The 12,633-nt window shown below is 40.8% G+C and overlaps 1 protein-coding gene across 2 annotated transcripts in view; it reads right to left on the bottom strand.

Annotated features, from left to right (window-relative positions):
- The window catches only part of ankrd11 (ankyrin repeat domain 11), a 126,361-nt gene extending 114,063 nt beyond the window's left edge, over positions 1-12,298 (bottom strand). For both annotated transcript variants that reach the window (XM_061742036.1, XM_061742044.1), the window contains exon 1: positions 11,894-12,298. The gene's annotated coding sequence lies outside the window, so the exon portion shown is untranslated. The remainder of the gene's footprint in view (positions 1-11,893) is intronic.
- Between the last annotated feature and the right edge of the window lie 335 nt (positions 12,299-12,633).

Below are 12,633 nucleotides of genomic sequence, written 5' to 3'. Positions count from 1 at the left end.
GCCCAGTCCAAACTTGATTTAAAGTTTAAAAAGCGGGATAATAGAGATAATAGCGTGGTCTAAAAGGCCTGAATTTGTAGGTTTAGGTTCATAAGGCCAAGTTAAAATGGTTTCAAACTATTATTATTTTCAAAGTTGGCATACCATTGGTCTGTTCAGATTAGAGGACTTTCCCCCCCCCCCCCCCCCCCCCCCAAAAAACACAACTCTTAAAAAGTTATTTCATGTTATGGGATTGATTGCTGATGGAGGTTGACACACTACAAAACACAGCTGATGATCAAAAGATGGGCAGAGCGAGGAAACAAACATTGCAAGCTGTCTGTTTATTCAATGCACAAACTAAAACTAAAAACTAAAACAACCAACATGTGGAAAGGAATTGATTAGGATACGTAGGCAGCCAAAGATGCTTCCATACTGACAATCTGTAATATTCAGTTAAGAATATCAGTTCAAACTGTTGGTTTTTACATACTAGACCAAGTAAGTTATTTATGGAGAGAGAAAAAAAGAGTGTTGTGCATGAAATGTGTTGTAACCAGTGATTTCAATCACACACCAGTAAAGCCAAAAACAACAGTGGCAACAGGGAGAAGCATGGAAGTTGTGCTGATACCTTTGTAGGTGCGTGCCAATGTAATCATTGCATTTGTTTTATTTTTTACCATGTTCATGCCGTGTATTTTAATTGTGATAATTTGCTGGCTGGGGAACTGTTTACAATAGATATGTCGACAAGATTAGCAAGCATGGTATCATCAATGGGCCTTACATTCTCATAACTGGCCCCTTGACCACACACACCAGCCTATTTTAACTAGAAGGGCTGGCGCAGGGTTATTCTACCAACTGATCAGCACACCGTGATACAAGTAAGCTGTGTCATCAACAGAGTTGTCCAGACCTTGATGACAAGCTAATGAGGAAGCTGGGAAACATTTAAAACATGCCACACTGTACCACACTGTCAGTGAAGTTGAATTACATTTTTTTCGGTCTTTTTAGAGGCTTAAAACAGCCATTTGTCATTTGTTCTGATATTAAGTGGCTGTCTACTGAGCTACAATACAACATTAATGGCCATTATGCCGCAAAAACATATTTTGTTCTCACTCAGAATGTCTTCAATTGACTTATTTTTGGTCCAAAATTAATGTTGACACTCCTTGCAGTGTAATGGTGTGTAGTGACGTACAATAATGCTACAAAAACACATACCACAAGCATACAGCAAACAGCCAATATTGAACTGATGAGCCACAAAATTATTTCATGTTACTTTTAGTTCAACTTGCATGATAATGGGTTAATTTTAATTCAACTGGCATGTTAGCTTGGTTCAGAAATTTCGCAGTAAGTGAAGCAAATAGTTGCTCTCATCTTCTGTCTCGTTCCAGACCCAAAGAAATTTATCGAGCGTTCTTGGCATAAATTTCCTTTTGCATTTTATTTCATAGTCCCGTGTATTTTTTGAATCATTGACCATTTGGTTCTGCTTTCTTTGAACACAAACATCACATCTCTGACTGGCGGACAAGTCAGGGGGAGGGGGGCAATGTTGGATTGGTCAGCACAATCCAAAATATCAGGGATGGCTGACAGTTTGGCTCGGTTTATTTTTCACTTGCCCAGCCAGAGAAGTGCATCAGTCACCCCACTTGCCCAGAAACAGAGTTCAGACATCCCGGTAAGCTTTTATATCATCATGCAAGAAAAGGTGACTGATAATATTGAGAAGAAAATAGGAACACTTTTGAATAATTGGCAATTTCTTTTAGTTGACACAACCAAAACAAAAAATATTTCCTATTACACAAAGAAGAAATGGGTAGATTGAAAAGAAGCGGAAAAAAAAACTATCTGCAGGCAACTACCCATAAAGCAAAAAAAAAAAAAAAAAAGTACAGAGAAGAAGAATGACGTGCAAAAAACAGGATTCAACAATAGTGTGTTAAAACAGACAGTGGAATGAATCACAACTACTTTACAGGCTCCAGCAAAGTTGTAAAGACAGAAATTAGCTGAGTGGTGAAAATGCATGTACTGGTCAAAAAGGGTGATTAGACCCTTTGTGTGAAGTATACAGCCCCACAGCATGTCTGCGGAAAAACAAAGTATGGGCTGTACGTATTTGTGAGTAGGGGCATTGGGCCCCGACTGGCGGATCTCTTCTCTTTGGTATTTAGGTATGCTTTTGCTTTTCATTCACATCCCACCCTTGCAAGCTCATAGGCCCATCACTCCCCCACCCCCCATCCCATACCCAATCACCACCTCCCCCTTTCCTGTTGTTGCATTTCAATGTAAATGGTTGGATGAATAGCTGCAGCTGGCCCATCAAAAGGCCAGCCTTGCTGAAGGGCCTTGGTGATTGAGATTCAGCCAGGCCACACCACCTCTACCCTCCCCCATATAACACTTTGTCCTAACGCCCTTACACCCATCTCAGTTTAGCTAAGATGAAGAGGATGACACAGCACAGCAGGGTTTTAATAAAACTGATACAGTACTTTGTTTTTGAATATATTTTTAATCAGCTTGAAGCCAAAAAACTCTGGCAAACTCTGCTATGTTTTATTGACAGAGAAAGTTGGCCAAAAAACATTGTAGAAAACATTGTGTTCTGGTCAACAGAAAACAACAGAGAAATTTGATTTCACATATACTGTTTACTATTAAATTTATATTTTGGTATATTTCTCATAAATATTCAATTGATTTGAGTAAAGTTCTGAAGCTTTATCAATTTTGAATAACTTTAAAACCCTGTTTTAAAAATAGAAGGATCAAACAGAAAAACTAGTTGAATATGCAATGAGCAAATCTTAAAAGAAAAATGTATGTAATCGGTATAATTGTTTTACACCTTCACACTTATAACATGTGCATATAATTCTCAACAGAGCACACTAATGAAATACAGGCTACATCTTTCAAAAGACACTGGAAAAGCCTCAATATCATAGTGAAACAATAAAAGGTGAGAGTACCAGCGGTCTGTCTTCTTGTTCCCATCTTTCTCAGAGAAGAGTTGAACAGATCACGGAGACGACCTCTACCACCACCTCAAAGAATTCGCCAGCTAACCTCAGCTAATTTCCAAACCCTCCCATGGATAATACACAATCCAAGGAAGCCTCCCGCTAAACTCCACTTCCAATCAACAGCAGGGGTTTTTGCCAATATAACAGGGGCTAGCAACTCTCGTCATCAGATCTGCAACACCCCTGAGTCATGCCGGCCCAGGCTGAGGGATGCAACCATACCCCCTTTTCCATTATACAGGTGGACTTGACTCAGCTCGACTATACTTTCCCTACTCCGTTTTCCATTACAGTTCAGTATCACCTCAATGTGGATGGGGCCTTGTTCTGCTTTGCCCCATCAAGCGCCATCTGGATGCGGCCGTCGGACCGAAACACCTGGACCTCATTGTTGTAGGTTTGGTTGCAATTTTTCGCCTTACCAAAGCTTAGTTGTAAATGTAAATATCATGGTTGCTGTCACTAGGTTTTAAATATGGGGGGGTGTAAAGGAGTTGCAAGATGTTACTCTCCTGCAAATTAGTGACATGCAGACTGGTGACATTTTCTTCAGCCCCATTCAACTCAGTTGGAGCCCTGGCCAAGTAGGTGCGAAAACAGAAGATACTAACCAGTACCATTCCCTGGTGGAAAACATATGGCCCTTTTCCACTAGTACCTACTCTGCGCGCTTCTACTCGCCTCGCCCCCGTCTTGCGCTTTTCCACTACGGGCAGAGACGGGTAGAGGCTGGCCAAGTAGATACTCTTTCTGTACCGAGGCTGCCGAGGTTCTGAGCGTGCTGAGTCGGCCCTGTATCTGATGTCATCACAGTACACACCACTGATTGGTCGGGGGGTAGGGCCGTCAGACATTTGAATCAGCCTGCGGCTTCTTCATTTTATCCGACAGGCAATGGCAGCGCAAAAAGTCTGTTTCGTGATCCAACTTTGAGGTGCAGATGTTCATAAACCTGGTGGCTGAGGAGAGAATTAAAAAAGGGATCTAGACGGGCGATAAGAAACGACCAGATCTACCAGGCACTCGGTCACTTCATAGCTCCTGGCGGCTCCAGCTGAAGGCTGATTTATGGTTCCGCGTTACACCGACGCAGAGCCTACGGCGTAGGGTACGCGGCGACGCGCACCGTACGGCGTAGGCTGCGCTGTTGATTTAACGCGGAACCATAATTCAGACTCTCATCAGCGCCGACGAACAAAATAAAAACAAAACGTCGCCGCTTGAAGCTTCTTTCACTCTCATTTTTTAAACTTGATATCGAACACAAGCCACAGACCCAGCAGCACATATATCATCTCCACCAGGTTCTACATCTTTAGTGTTATTGTCTTCTCTGTTTAGATCACACAATCAAATACGTCACAGCAGCGATCAGAGAACAGCTGGTTCGCGCATGGCATTTGTTATCAGCTTTGAACCAGTACAGATGTTTGCCTTGTGAACACAAACCCCACGAACGAGAAACGAAACAACTGTATCGATTTAGCCACTGAATCGGAACAAAACAAACGGACCACAGGTGTGAAAGCACCCTAAGTCACATATAGACTTTCAACAGCCATGTACCCAAAACATGACAGCTTACAAAACTAATGATAACGTGTTACTAAACCACTGAAGAATATTACAAACTACATTAATGATAAATTCTACATGTTGATTTCACAGTTAAGGGATGTGTGATTACACTCTAGACTCTTCTGAGTAACTCAGATGAAAGTAAAAGTGCAATACCATATAGTCAGGTCAGCAAGGATGAAAATAAAGTTATCAGTCAACCTGTGCTATAATGTACTCATGGGAGAATGCTAAAAAATAAAATCAATTTTGGGAGGACATGGTAGCTTCATACAGGTTTTGCAATTTTGTGCAAGCTAGAATTATATAATAAAGCATATCAGCAAATTTCCCTTAAAATAAGTAAAAATGTAATATATTCTATTTTCAAAGCTTAGATCAGACAGATCAAAGGCTAAAACTGTATTAAGCACATTTCTGGAGGAACAGCAATATGCCAGAGTAGAGAAACCTTCCCTTTGATGTGTAAGACACTTATGGAAGAGGCAAAATATTGCCAGGAAAGGTGCATCACAAGGCTAGCACAAACCAACAGGAGTTAAAGACGTAATCAAGCATTAGGACCTCCTCAACCCCAGAATGAGGCTCCACAGTCCCCTAGGGAAACAGCAGGATGGGCCCGCCATTTTGTTCCATTTCTCTTCAAGCATAGAGGAGGGGGCAAAGGACTGGGGGGGATTTCAAAAGGCTTCAGATGCATTTTGAGTATCCACTGAGATTGTGCTGCCAGAACAGCAGCTATAAAAGATTAACACAACTCGAACATAGAGAACATGAAAAACCTAGACAAATGAAGGCAGACACAGACAGAGAGGCAAGAAATTGGAGTAGCCATGGTTGTTTACCTAAAAGGACCACACTAAGTGCATGAGGGGGAGGGGAGAGCCTTCATAGAGACAGGCAAAGTGGGCGTTGGAGTTGCAGCTAGAGGCTTTTCCCCTCTTACAGCCAGCACAGCAACCCATTTTATCCTTCTGTTTGAAAGAGGACAGTTTCAAAGCAATATTGAAGGTTGAAACAGAAAAAAAGGCATAATATACTGTGCTACCACCTACATATTCATGATTATATAATACATGTTTTAAGTAGGCATAAAAGCGGTAAACAGGCTACACTCACATACAGATTTGAAGTGTATTTTATCATACTTGTAGAAACAGGTTTCTGTTTTTTGTAGAAATCGGCTTATAGGCCAGATGCCAGAGTATTAAAAAAAAAAAACTACTAGTTAAAATGTTGACCTGAAATCATCAAGTACAGAGAACAGCAGTGCTGGTAATTATTTGCTCCCAGGTCCAAGTCATTTGTGTCCGAATGCAATGCTTTGGCAATCCTCAAAAAATAATTAAATAAATGAATAAAACCACACATTGCAAATACTAAAAGGTGTTCAACTTGAAATATTTTTGAAATGGCTTATTTCATGTTTGCTCTACATTGACATCAGCCAATGTTGCCAACTTTCAGTTGGAAAAGTAGCCACTGGCTTTACAATTCGTATATAATTGTAATGGATGCTGTAAAAGAGATAAATAAAGTCATGGGTAAGATAAAAAGGAAGTAAAATTCTCTAAATATCTCTCATCCTCTTTTGTCCTGGCTATAGCACCATTGAATACTTTTTACATTCATTTGAATTATAAATAAATATTTATTGATATTTATTATTCAATGGTGCTGGGCCAGCGCAGTATCAGCAGTCTGGATGCGTAGAAATGAACATCTCAGCTGTGACTGCAGCCGAGAGTGGCTGCTTGAGGACCGAGCCGCCCGAGAGCACTCTAGTACGGGGGAGGCCACAGCAGCACGGGCTGCTCACCGAGAAGAGTGATCATATGAGCCTTCAAATTAGATTCTACAAAAAAGTCTTCAATGACACCTTAAAAAGTTGCTATTTTTCACTGGCCGCTTTTTTGATAAAAAGTCCCCAGAGGTATCTGAAAACTTGCGAAACATAATATAAGCAAGGCAGGTTTATTTATACGGCACATTTTAACAACTAGGTGATTCAAAGTGCTTTACAGAGACATTAAAACATCACATAGTAGAAAATAAAAAGCATGATTTTAAATGTTAATAAAAAGAAAGAACAATAGATAAAAACAGTAGTTGTAGTAATATAGTCACCAAGTTGGCAAAAGTGACATCAGCTCACAAGTAACAACCATAGACTTTCACAGTCTATTGCTACTAAGGCTGGGCAATATGATCTCAAATCAATATCACAATATTAGGCAGTTTTACCTCGATAACGATAAATGCACCACTACACATTCATGTAACGCTTGAAGCTGAAACTTTAGCCGGCAACAAAAACGCCACAAACAAGCAGCACATATACCATCTCCTCCATGTTCTACATCTTTAGTGTTCTTCTTTGTTTGTGTCACACAATCAAGTACGTCACAGCAGCGTCGCTCCAACCCGCTTACTTCTGCTCCGGGTACTGGAGCCGAGTGGGGACTACTGGAAAAGCGCCATTAGGTTACCTCAGCTACGCATTCATGGAACGCTTGAAGCTGAAACTCAGAACCTAGCCGGCAACAAAAAAATTATATTTTCTGATTGGGTGATAGGTCGGTAACTCCAGACAGCTGCTCTGAGCTGAGAGCTCAGAGCACAGTAGCGTACCGTGACTCGTTTGTAAGGTGGGCTGTAGGAGTTACTGTGTGGTGAAGTTAATTTCTCATGGCACTTTTCCACTAGTAGGCTACCTACTCGGCTCGACTCAGCCTGGTTTCTTTTCCATAACAATTCACCACCTGGAGCAGAAGTAGGCAGGTTGGAGCGAAGCTGCGGTGACATATTTGATTGTGTGATATAAACAAAGAAGACAACACTAAAGAAAGATGTAGAACATGGAGGAGATGGTATATGTGCTGCTGAGTCTGTGGCTTGTGTTCGATATAAAGTTAAAAAAAATTAGAAGCTTCAAGCGGCGACGCTTTTTAATTTTTTTTAGTTCATCGCTAGTAGTCACAAGCAGCTATGAAGTGACAGAGCTCCTGGTAGAACTTTTTGTTCCTTATTGCCCGTCTAGATCCATTTTTAATTCTCTCCTCAGCCACCAGGTTTATGAACATCTGCACCTCAGAGTTGGATCACGAAACAGACTTCTGCGCTGCCATTGCCTGTCGAATAAAATGAACAAGAAGCCGCCATCAAGAGTCTCAAAACGATGTCCGCATCCCGACTCAGACGTCTGACTCCCAACCCACTGACCAATCGGTGGCATGACGTCAGATACAGCCCGACTCAGCTCGCTTAGAAACTCGGCAGATTAGTTACAGAAAAAGTATCTACTCAGCACGGGTAGACCCCTAGTAGGAAAGCGCCAAACCCAGTCAAACTGAGTAGGTACTAGTGGAAAAGCGCCATCAGTGTGAGAAATGCCATGCGTGGCGTGAGAACTTGTTGAAATGCGTGAGTCCCACACTAGACAGCCCTTTTATGTCAGCCGCTACTTTGTTTGAACCACCAGCCATTTTCTACGGTTCCCCTTCTCGTTCAGACTGGATGGGTGGTGTCACGTGAGACACACACGCTGTCCACTGTGTTAAGGGGGAATCATTCAATCGACCATGATTTCCAATCACATAATGGAATCTGGACATCACAACCCATAATTATATTAATTATTGTTTAATTTTGACAATTTAGGCTTAATTTGTAATTTTGAACAAAAATACTACTACTACTACTACTACAAGTACATGGCCAGCAGCTATAAGTTGCAGTTATCACTATGCTACATTACAGTTTATACAGCAGAAGCTTTTATCCAAACGCGTATTGTGAAAAACAAGGAACACAATCAAGCTAAAAAGCAGAAGAGGACTTTCAATGTTTCAAAAGTGAAAGTGAGAAGAAAAATACAACGAATTGTAACTTAATCTGGACTATGGACTATATATTTCACTAACAGAAACAAACAAAAAAAAAGGGGGGGGGGCCCTTCAGCATCAGATTTAGTTGCTTTAATGAAAAGTCTAATTTCATTTTGGTTCAGAGCTTGTTATATCATTGCTCAATCACAGTCAGTCATTACGTGATTCTAACAGGCCAGCAGTGGACTAGACAACAAAACTTATCTAGTTGTGCTGTGGAACAACTACCCAAATGCAGAAATAAAAGTTGGCCTTGCTTGCCTGTTTTCACTATTGTGTTTGTGCCATTAAGCATTGTGTTTGGCTTTATTCACAGCCTTGCAATAAATGGAAAACGTGATAATTTGTCACAAATATTACCAAAAAAAAAAATCCTTCGAAAGCCCTTGAGATCAAGCAAGACTAATTTTACTATATTGGTAGATAGATCTCCCACATTAGGAACAAGAAGCAATTAAGGGAGTCTAAAGGCGTTATGAACCACAAAAGCCACTGTAACAGTGGCACTGTTGATTCGCAGAAAAGCAGAATCATAAGTCCTTTTCATACATCTACTACTTTACATTAAATCGGGAAACCAAAAGACATGCCCCTGTCATGTCTGAACCACCACATTAGCGGTTTTCTGTGACATTTTGTGACGGTGACCTGACTAGGTAAAAAACATGTCATATACATATCATTTTTAACAAAACACAAGTTTGAACTACAGCTACATTTTCATACACAATGACTGAATGCTGGCCACACTTGATATGCAGATAGGACATGTTCCTGTGAGAAAATTGTGGTTCCATAGATGGATTACCATTACACTTTTTCCCAAAACAAAAGGAACAATTCTGAAATTGCAACTGCACAGGGGCCCTGTGTTTTCATTGAACAGTCTTTTGCAAATGAGCATAATTCTCCTGAAATGTCATCTCACAAGACTTCTTTGAATGAGCATCACTCTCCTAGAAACTTATCCAGCAGGACTTCGCTTCGAAACAAAGAAGAAGATGACTTTGAAGAAGATGTACTGAAACATTTTTTATTTTGGGGCAAATTACGGCAACTGCCGCTGTTGCGAAAATAGTGCACAGCAGAGAAAGACAGCAGATGATAATTCAAATGACCACATAGCCTGGTCATTTGGCAAACTACATCACATCTGGTGAAGCCGAAGACATGAAAATGCAAATTACACTTTGCACTAAACTGGACTGTTCCTACGTTCATCTGAAAATTACCTCGTGGAATCATAAAAAGGTTTTTGCAAAGATCAATAGTTTTTGGGAATCCTAAATATTTCCATTACAGGTTTTTCTCTTTGAGTATTTAGGTTTTTCACAATTATAGTCGTAATAGAAAAATCACTATATGACTCCTAATATACCTCACTAGATGTGCTAATTTGTGCAAACATGGCATGCACTGTGGCTTTCTCTGTTACGTCATGTTCACTCCAAGAATGTGGTATGTCCATTGCGTTTTAATCTTAGCTCTCGTGTTAAGGGATTACAACTGGACAATTTTCATACCTTCATTTCTTGATTGATATCAATCACAAAACTTTGTATTTAAGATAATTAAATAAGGCAAAGGCTGTGAAGAAAAAGATGCAGGTCGTAGCTGCACTGCAGCAACACAGCAAAGGGAAAGGTTGGCATGTGAATACACAAACACACCACCGAGACCCAGCAGTTTAGCAATGCACATGCCCTCGTGATGAAATTAATTTTGATTGATTGAAATGAATGAAGACATCAACACAACTCATCTTATATAACATATCATATGTTTGAAAAGGACCATAGAAATGCTAATAGCTTATCAAGGCTTGTGTCCTGTCTAGCTCCAGAAGAACTAAATTTCCTGCTGGAGATGTAGAGTTTGCCTTGATTTGTTTTACCACTTACAGAAACGGGAGCAAAATCTCCCCAGCTCTAATGGGAACCGGATGCGACACACAGCTCAGGAGATTCAAGTAGCATGGCATTTTGAGCCCCATCAAAAGATGCATTTTAGACATTAACCAACTAGCAAACCGACTGTTCAAGAGACTCTACACTTTATTACGGTAATAAGAAACCTGTGACTTTCAGGCAGTCTGCAACTTAGCTAAAAAAAAATAATCACAAAAATAAACGAAGTTACAAATGGGTATGCAGTAGAGATCTCATTTGTTTACAATTCTACCAAAACAAAGTTGATGTTGGCATCACAAACTCCATATGAACAGAATAGGGTATATGGTACCAACACCATTGAAGCTTTAACTACAGCACAGACAAATATGTCATGTGCAAGCCAGAGGGAGACGGCAATATGCATCACTGCCTCTGCAGTGTAGTCAACATGAACGCCTCTACAAGCTAGAACACACTCAGTGTCTTGGTGGAAAATAACATCAGCAACACTGCAGTGTTTTTCTCATCATTGGTACTGCATTGTAGCAGTAAGCTTGTCCTCCATATTCAACATCTTCTACAGCTCACCCCACAATGTCATGATCTTGTTTATGCATATTATTTCATAAAATGTATAGTCACTACACAGTCAGCTCAACCACTGGGGACTATTAACTATTGCCACACACCCCTGTACTGCTGCTAAACAGTGTACACACCATAGCTGATAAGTCCAGACAGCAGGTAAACATGTCAAAGCATTCTTTACATAGCTTTACAAAGGAAACATTGATTTGCATCACTGGTTTCTGCTCTGACCATTTAATTCAATGCACACCTTAAAACACTAGCTTGTTGCACATTCATTTTGATCAATTTTCACACCAGGCAAGCAAATAAATAAGGCTTATAATTCATGACACAGTTCACACATTACAGGGAAAAGCAAGCAGATTAGTAGGCAATTACACTTGCTACCACATTGAGACTTTTAATAACAATATGTCGACTAGAAGAGTAATATTCTCTGATAAATGAGCCTCAGCCCGGATTTCGTAACACTCCCCCTCCCCAAATTAAACGTAGAGGTGGTGTGAAGACATTTTCAAAAACAGACTCACACCAGTATTCCCAACATGTACCAGCACTAACTGCTTACTAGTTTTATCTCTGTGCAATTCTAAAATATTGACATCACGCATAAGTAATAGTTATCCACAAGAGAGAGGGGAAAAAGGCTGAACACTGCTCAGCTCAACCACCAAAATGATGCACTGAAGAAGCAATAATATGCAATTCCTATGGAAATGAACAATTAGTATTATTGTACAACCATTAAGCAGCTCACTGGTCTTTTCATACCCCTATGTTTTAAAACTATGCATTACTAAATACACTGCAAAGTGACCTTTTTTGTCGCAACACACTTCCACCCGAGTTTGTTGTTGTTACCATGTTAGCTCTGCAACACCAGCAACACGAGACTTACCTCTGTTTGAATCCCCACCACGTCAACTACATAAGTGAATTGTTAAATATCTAGTCGACGCCGCGGTGTTTTCGGCCGATGCTGGACGGTCCCATTTGTTGCAGTCGGTTTAATAAAAAGTCCGCAGACATCCACATAAACACGCGACGACCATCGCAGCTGAAAACAGCTAACCCGAGTCGAGGCTAGCGCTAGTAGACCAACAAACACACGTCCAGAGGAGGGAAAAAAGACTAAAATGTCCACGAGAACTCGTTTACAGCGTAGCTATTTCATCTCCAGCATAAACTAAAAACCTTTAACGATCCATTCGTATTCGAGTTGGCTTGCTTGAGTAAACACAAACCACGAAAAGAGCATATTTTTGTTTTGCTTTAATCCTGTGCGCCAGCCCATTCGAGCGGTTTTCGAGCGGCCTTTGACTTCGCTGTGTCGACGCTCGGGACGGAAACGCATCCGGGATGAAACGAGCGCTGTGATTGGTCGGGGGACTATAGGAGGACGCCCCGCCCATACACGGGGAAACTGGCCGCCATTTTGGATCCGGAGGATGCAAACGTGCAAGTCAGAGGGAGCCTGCGCAGGAGCCAACATGGCGGCAACGTTCTCACAGTTTCACACGCTAAAGACCACACTCCATTATATAGCTGGAGGACCAAGAAAAGGAAATGGAGTACGGCATTGGGTGCACTCGTTTTTATGTTCCTAAAAAATAACCTTATATATTGGGGTTGCCATTA

This window comes from Cololabis saira, chromosome 2 (assembly GCF_033807715.1).
Source record: "Cololabis saira isolate AMF1-May2022 chromosome 2, fColSai1.1, whole genome shotgun sequence".
NCBI lineage: Eukaryota > Metazoa > Chordata > Actinopteri > Beloniformes > Belonidae > Cololabis > Cololabis saira.
This window is presented reverse-complemented; position numbering and strand designations above follow the sequence as displayed.